The following is an 8,006-nucleotide window of genomic DNA, read 5'->3' as shown; positions in this document are numbered from 1 at the left end:
AGCAACTAGTTTCTTTCTCATTGAGAATGCAAACATTAATACTTTTGCTGATATAGAGTTGTTGTTATAGAACCCTTTGGTGGTGTTGGATATTTAGCAGAAGACTCACAATCACCTCTAAATTCACAATTTTACTCTCAAACTAAGTTTTTATATGTATTTAGATCAGATTTGTGCATTGTTGCTGCTCCTTTGGTATTTTATGATGCCCTTTCTACTATGGTTTGTTATTAAGTTCTTTTAGTGATAATGTTTTTTCTTCTTTGGTTTTGTTTAATTCATACCATATGAGGGTGATCATGAACAATAACATCTCTCAATGATTATAATTCATTAATGTGTTTCATTGGTGACACAGCATTTGTGTGTGTCTAAGCCCTTGAGTACAATATTAGCAAAAAATTACATATGGGTGACAAAAAACAAAAAACAAAAAACCTATCAGCGTAAATATGAAAATGACTTAAAATTGATTGTAATAAGGTGATATTAGTGCAACCATTAAAGACAAACATAATAATGAAAATGGTATATGTTTTTTGTGTCTAGTCCTCGCTATATTTTCCAATGGGCGTTATCAAAATTAGATGAACAACGATTGAAATGGTATCATTGAGTTATTTAATCAGTTATAAATTGAACATCATGAAGTTTTCCGATCAGTCAGTTTGAAAACACATTATTTTAAACGAGCAGTCAATTTGAATAAAAAATTTAATCACTTCAATTCCCCAAAATCTTCACTGATTGCTATCCATCTTAAGTACAAATCTAACATGAGCGAAGAAGTATCAAATTTCTTACATGCAAACTTAGAAGTTATAAATGAGTTAACATAGATCTTCAAATAATTTATTTAAATCTATTGTTTAAATATTTTTGAGAAATACAAGATTTAAACATGTGATTCACACATTTTTTTTAACTTTTAATTACTTTACAACATATTACTTTTTTTTAATTATAGTTAAACTAATTTTCTATTTAGAACATAATTTTTAATTTTTAATTTTATTTTAAAAGGGCATGAACTTAAGATTTGAACATCTGATTCATGCATTTTTTTATACTTCTAATTACTTTACAATGTATTCATTTTTTTCTCAGTTATACCATACATTATTTTTCTATTTAGAATAGGATTTTTAATTTTTAATTTTATTTTAAAGAGGCGCTGAGAGAAACAAACTTACACATCCTATTCATATTCCCTTTGGTTCATATTCATAAGGTTTATAATAATAATTCTAAGGTTTAATATAAATCCCTTGGGTTTATAATCATCTTCAACCATGCACATCCATGGTCCAATGTTACATTGTGACAAAGATTGTCTCAATATGAAAAGTAACCATGCTCACATGTCGCATTGTGACGAAGATTGTCTGAAAATAAAAATTAACCATAGTAAACCATGATCAACCATGTTTATTTTAGGGTTTATAGTATTTTTCTTAGGGCTTATATACATGTGGTTTATATATTAATCCCTTGGGTTTAGTATTACTCCCTTGGGTTTAATGTTACTCCCTCTGGTTTATAGTCCCCTGGGTTTATAGAATTATTCACTTGGGTTTATAATATTAAAGTATTGGGTTTATTATCTAAGGGTTCATTTTCGTAGGGTGTAATATCCTTCATAGGGTTTATAATATAAATCTAAGAGTTTAGTATTAATCCCTTAGGTTTATAATCATTCTCAACCATAGTCCAATGTCACATTGTGACAAATATTTTCTTAATATGAAAATGAACCATGGTCCGACGTCGCAATCTGACAAAGATTGTCTTGATATGAAAATCAATCATGCTTATCTATGATCAACCTTATTCCAACTTTATTTTGTGACAAAGATTGTCTCAATATGAAAATGAACTATGGTCAACCACGACCAACCATGTTTATTTTAGGGTTTATAATATTTATCTTAGGGTTTATATACCTTGCATTTATAATATTAATCCCTTAAGTTTAATACTATTCCATTTGGTTTATTAATATAAGTGTTCATATTCCTAGAGTATAATACTATTCATAGGGATTATAATATTAATTCTAGGGTTTAATATAAATCCCTTCAATTTATAATCATACTCAACCATGGTCAGCGATGGTCTAATGTCACATTGTGACAAATATTGTATCAATATAAAAATCAACCATGGTTGATGTAATACCCCTCTATTTCTGTAATAATTATTTTCTTTTTTTCAGAATAAATTATGTTATATTGTTGGCGAAAAAGACAATATTTGTTTAGTGAAATAAGCACAGTAAAGTTCTTATGCAATAAGTATTTTTTATTAATAAATAAAAGTGTTGGAATTACTTGGGAATGAGACGCTTGAGTAAGAGATTCTTTCCAAAGAAAGAAAAATAAAAATCTCATTAGTGGATGAGATTGATATAAATCTTCCATAATAAGAACTCCTAGATAAGATTTAATAGATAGGAGAAAAAGATCTATTAAATCCCTTAACTGGACAAAGATGTTAATAAAATATAAGAATAAAGTGTTGTGGGAGAGAAAAGCGGGCTTTCAAGGAAAATCCTAGGAAAGTGGATTTTCAAAGCCACAAAAGTAGGACATCGCTAGGGGAGAATCTGTTATGGAAGAAAAGGTATAAGATACCTACTCAAGGGATCAAAAAATTTGTTGATATCCTGGAAAGTACATCTCGTCTCAAGGGTGAGCTTGTGGATCTTAGTTCAAGGTGGGGTGGAAAAGGTGCAATATTCCCAAGTGTTCCCAAACAATTATATCGGTTAGATTATATGTCATGTATCTCCTTTATTAGCATAAATGATTACATGCAGATGGTAGTTTCAGAGTATTTTTATCATAAATTTTACCTATATAGGAACTTGATTTTTCTGTTATAATGAGTGCCTACTGTCAACATAAATTCCTTTACATAGAAAAAAAAGAGTCTGTTAGGGAGCTAAACTCGTGTGGTAGTGAAAGGAAAGAAAAGAGACGAAGTATGGGTATATGTAATATCTTTGTATTCAAGTATATTCTTACTTAGAATCAAGTTACTTACATATTGCATTCTTTTAAACATTTGTTCCTAAGCATGTACTAGTTGGGAAATTGTACATGTTGTTTATGCATATTGCTTCCTTACAAATAGAAGAAATACTAGCATAAGTTTCATGGTAGATAAAGAATGAAGTATAAAACATTTGCGAAATAATAATAAAGGAGACAATGGTGAAACAATCATAAAAGAAGTATTGTAAACCCTCAAGTGTCACACCTTCAGCACATAGGAAAATTTTAAATTCTGGTTGGGTGAAATTGATAGGAATTTTAATGATATCGGCAAAGAACATAAGGAAAATATTATAATTAGTGGGCATGATGGAATAATCCACAACCAATTCAATCACCACTTATTGACATGATTTAGACAAAGTATTAAATAGGTGGATAGTCTATTATTAAATATCTATAATAGAATAACAACGATATTCGGAACATAAGCCTGTAAAGAATTTATACAAAAGAAAGAAAAATCTAGGTAGTCATTATTTCTATTTCCTTTCTAGACAGATCTAACTAATTGTACAAGAATTGACAGTGCTAAAATACATGAAAGAATTTGAGTAACACTGATAGTGCAGGAACAATTCAGAAGAAATATACATAAAATGAAACAATGGTAAATTATATATATAAATACATGCAATTATTTGTCTGAAAGTTACATCATATTCGTGAGAGAGGAACCAAAACGGCCCCGACATGGGCCATATTATCAAATTAACCATGTATAAGAACTATATATATCTATATATATATATATATATATATATATATATATATATATATATATATATATATATAGATATATATATATATATATATATATATATATATATATATATATATATATATAGTAGCACTGAAAGATTCATTTGATTTCTCACTATAGAAGCTCCCAAAAAATCATTTCACTGTGCAAAAAATTGCACTTCACAATACATCAATCTTAGGTTCTACAACCATGGTAATTAGGGTCCCCAGAACATATAAGTGTACAAGCATGGTGGTAGAGAGCGATAAATTAGTGGATAACAACCTGCTCTGATTTAGAATATTAGATTGTTGTGCTATGATCCTCCTCAGATTAGAAACAAAATGCTTTCATTGTGCTTAAGGATTCATGAGTTTTTGCAAGTGAAATGATGAGTTTTTATGTTAATTTGATGAGAAATTCAACATAAATAAGAGAATAAAAGCAATATAAACATGTATATAACATCATCAAAATCAAATTACAACAGGAACATAATAAAGGAGTTCACCCCTCCTGGACTATGTTTCCTTGGTCCAACATCCAATAGATTGGGCTTCTCTATTATGTTCCAAAAGTGTAAAAATATGTGTTTACAATGGTCAAATGCTTCTTAAACCGGCTCCAATTAGTCTAGAATGTCCAAAAATGGCTATCTAGCCTCTTTTTTCATCCAATTTGGTAGAAAAATGAAGAAGTTATGACCTCTCCTAGTTTTCCCAATATTCACTCTATAAATTGCACCATTTCTGGCATGATCCTACAATTTCGCTCCAAAAAGTGCTAATTGGGCAAACATTTTGCCGCGCATTGGCCATAAGCTATTTGCACTGACTCCTCCATTACAAATCGCAATCGACGAGAACAGGAAGGTCTTATGGTTTGTGAACGCAGCATAGGCGATATACAATTGTGATAAACGACGTACCAGATAGAACTATCATCTGAAACCCATAATCCTATCACATATAGGATCCATCGCAAATCACAATTGATGGAGTTAAAGGATAACATATATATAGGACTCTACACTATGCGATCTGCGATTATGATCATCGCATCACAACCCGGTATGCTAGGGGTCAATTTTTGTAGTACTTCCCTTCTATGATGTGGGATTGTGATTATCGCATCATACCCTAGCTTTTTCGGGGGCCAATTCTTTAATGTTGACTGACCTACGATATGTGATTTAAAAAAATTTGGGCCAATGGCAGCTTGCCACTTTGCACTTCCCCATTCGCTGAAGAGTCCTGCCACATCATCTTCTCCTACCATTTGTCTAAGTGAAACCTTAACTTTGACTTTCTCTAAATTCTTCATATGAGCTCGGATTCGAGTGTCATTCAAACCATTGGGATAAGGATGATGATCACTTCAATCTAAAGCTAAGTTTATTGGTATTCTACCACTCTTAGTTTTGAGCCTAATTTAGAGCACCTAATGACTCCTCCCCATTGGAAGCCTTTTGGACCCAAAATATCACTTTCAATTGTCCAGAAGGTGATGGTACAGTTCCCTCACCTTTCCAATCTCGATCCATTTATCACTAACTTGGAACTTGTGATCTACACGATGCTTGTCATGCCTTGCTTTGTAATTGCCTTTTCCCTTTTCAAGTTGTTCTTGCACTGTTTTATGTACCATTTGGAGTTGTTCAATGAACTCTTTGGCTTTGTCCATGTTACTATCAGTAGCAACATCCTTCTTACCAAGATGATACAACACATTATGATGCAAATGGTAAACAAATTCCTCCACTTGATTCCTTTGACTAAAGCTTAAATATACATCTTCAAAGTATGTGTTTTTATGAACATAACTTTCACGTAAAGCAAAATGATGCTTGAGGAAAGTAGTTATAAAAACTATAAGCCTAGAAAGTACATCAACAAACTTGTCGCTTATATCTTTCTTATACCTTTTGACTGAGTGGAATAGTAGAGGAAAACCCATCCAATGGAAGTGGCTTTGTCACTACAGCTTAAACACTTCACCATTGAAAATTGTTGAATGAAAATAAATGGGCTTACCACATTGCATAAATACCACGCCCATGGCATAGTCACATACATCAACCTGAAACTAAAATGACCTTTTCAAGTTTAGAAGAGAAAGTATAAGGGTTGAACAGATTTTTTTTTTTAAAGCATCAAATTCCTCTTGTTTTTTTCCTCCCCAGTGGAATACCTTTTTCACAACTGCCAAAGAATGAAAATGAGCTAAAATAGAAGAAAAATTAACAAAATCTCTCCTCCAACATTGGGCTACTCCCAAAAGACCTCTTATCCAAATGACTAGCTTAAGAATTGACCAATCCATAATGGCATCAATCTTGGAGAGGTCTAACTTCAGCTCACCTTCTCCAATATCATGTCCCAACTACATCAAAGAAGTTTTATCCAACATATAATTTGACATATTAAAAGAAAAATGTTCTTGACTTATGACATCAAGTAATTTTTTCTCACACACAACCTGTTCATAATGAAATTTCCTGAAAAAGAAAATTTCATCCAAGAAGACTATCATGTCTAGAAATGGCTTCAACACATCTTTCTTCATATGCATGAAATTCGTAGGAGCATGGAAAAGACCAAAAATTATAACAAGCCATTCGAACAAACCTTGCTTGGTTTTGAATGTTGTCTTCCATATATCTTTGTCAACAACTCTACACTTATGAAAACCACTTCTTGAATACCATTCAATGAAATGATTACTATTCTTCTTGGGTGCCAAAACAAGAGGTGTACCACATGGTAAAGGAGAAGGTCGGATGATCCTTTTGTTCAACAACCCTTGGATTTGTTTTTTTATTTATGCACTTTCCCTTCTTAACATCCTGTGCAAGTCAATGTTAGGAAGAAGACACTTTTGCTGCAATGGTATTTCATGTTGGATTCTCCTCTTGGAAGGAAATCCTTTTGCCTTCTGAAACATATCATAATCATGGTTAACTACATCAACCAATTCATTTTTTGAGTTTTAATTACAACCATCAAATGCTTCATAATCAATATCAGCATTGGGTTTGATCATAAGAAGCACTAAACTCTTACTTGAATTCACTAGTCTTTTAATTTGCCATGCATTAACTAATGAAAGGTTGAGTTTATTGCGATGAGCTCTCACAATATACTCCACATCATCCTTGAACAAGTGGTACTTGTTTTCATGATGATAGAATAATAATTTTCTATCATAAAGGTAAGGACTACCCAAAACAATTCTTGATATATCAAGCGGTACAACATCTAATTCAAATTTGTCAATGAAGTTTTCTGTTATTGCAAACCGAAGAATACATTTTCTTGTAACCTCTAAGTTTATGTCCTTACATATCCAACCAAATGGATATGGCTTTATATGTAAATGGTTTCAAGATTGAGGTGTTTGACTAAGTCATCAGATATCAAGTTGGCTTGAGACCTACTATCAAAAAGTGTGTCGATTTTTGTAAGTTTTGAGATTACCCTCACATGAAATAATTCAATCCTTGTTTATTCATTTGGAGTACTAGTGTAACAATTTGATATACTAGTGCTAGAAATGGATTCTTTTCTTTTATACCCATGGCTATAATTTTAGTTTCATCACCTGAATCAGATCCTAAATCCTCTTGAATGACTACAACTGTCTTTTATTTTCCTTTATTTTTTAATTTCTTTGGTTTCATTTCAGGATGAAGCTTCCAACAATGAACTTCATCGTGACCCTCTCTAGAACAATGTTTACATATTATTTTCTATCCTTCCTTTGTAATGGATGTATTTTTCTTTCCCTTGAAACCCTTTTCTTTATCTTTACTCTTAAATGGCTTTTTACTATCTTTTTCTAGAGTGTTTTCCCCTCTTACCTCAAGATTAGTGGCTTGCACACACACATCATCTAGATTATTTGGATTAAGATTAAGATAGTATGCCTAAGGTAACTGTGTAAACCCCCTATGTACTTTAGCAATGTGTCATGTGATTGCAAATCTACACCTAGCGTCAAATACCTTTTTTCTGAATTCTTGGGTGTAATCTTGCACATTTTTACCTTTATGTTGTCTAAAGTTCTGTGAATTCATGATGGCTTTCTACATATAATCTAGAGGGTAGGATTGTCTTTTGATTGCAACAATGAAATCATTCCAAGAAATTGAGATCTTACTGTGTTTTTTAATCTCCTCTTGGGTCTTTGATTCCCATTGTACCAGT

The 8,006-nt window shown here is 31.8% G+C and overlaps 1 non-coding gene across 1 annotated transcript; it reads left to right on the top strand.

Annotated features, from left to right (window-relative positions):
* The first annotated feature begins 291 nt into the window (after positions 1-291).
* Positions 292-380, top strand: LOC149200595 (small nucleolar RNA snoR126). Its single transcript, XR_016254078.1, has one exon. It is a non-coding gene; the product is annotated as a small nucleolar RNA snoR126 (small nucleolar RNA).
* Positions 381-8,006: the final 7,626 nt, after the last annotated feature.

Source organism: Pinus tabuliformis, chromosome 2_1 (assembly GCF_031772625.1).
Source record: "Pinus tabuliformis cultivar Carrire ecotype Pingquan chromosome 2_1, CPIR1, whole genome shotgun sequence".
Classification (NCBI taxonomy): Eukaryota; Viridiplantae; Streptophyta; class Pinopsida; order Pinales; family Pinaceae; genus Pinus; species Pinus tabuliformis.
This window is presented reverse-complemented; position numbering and strand designations above follow the sequence as displayed.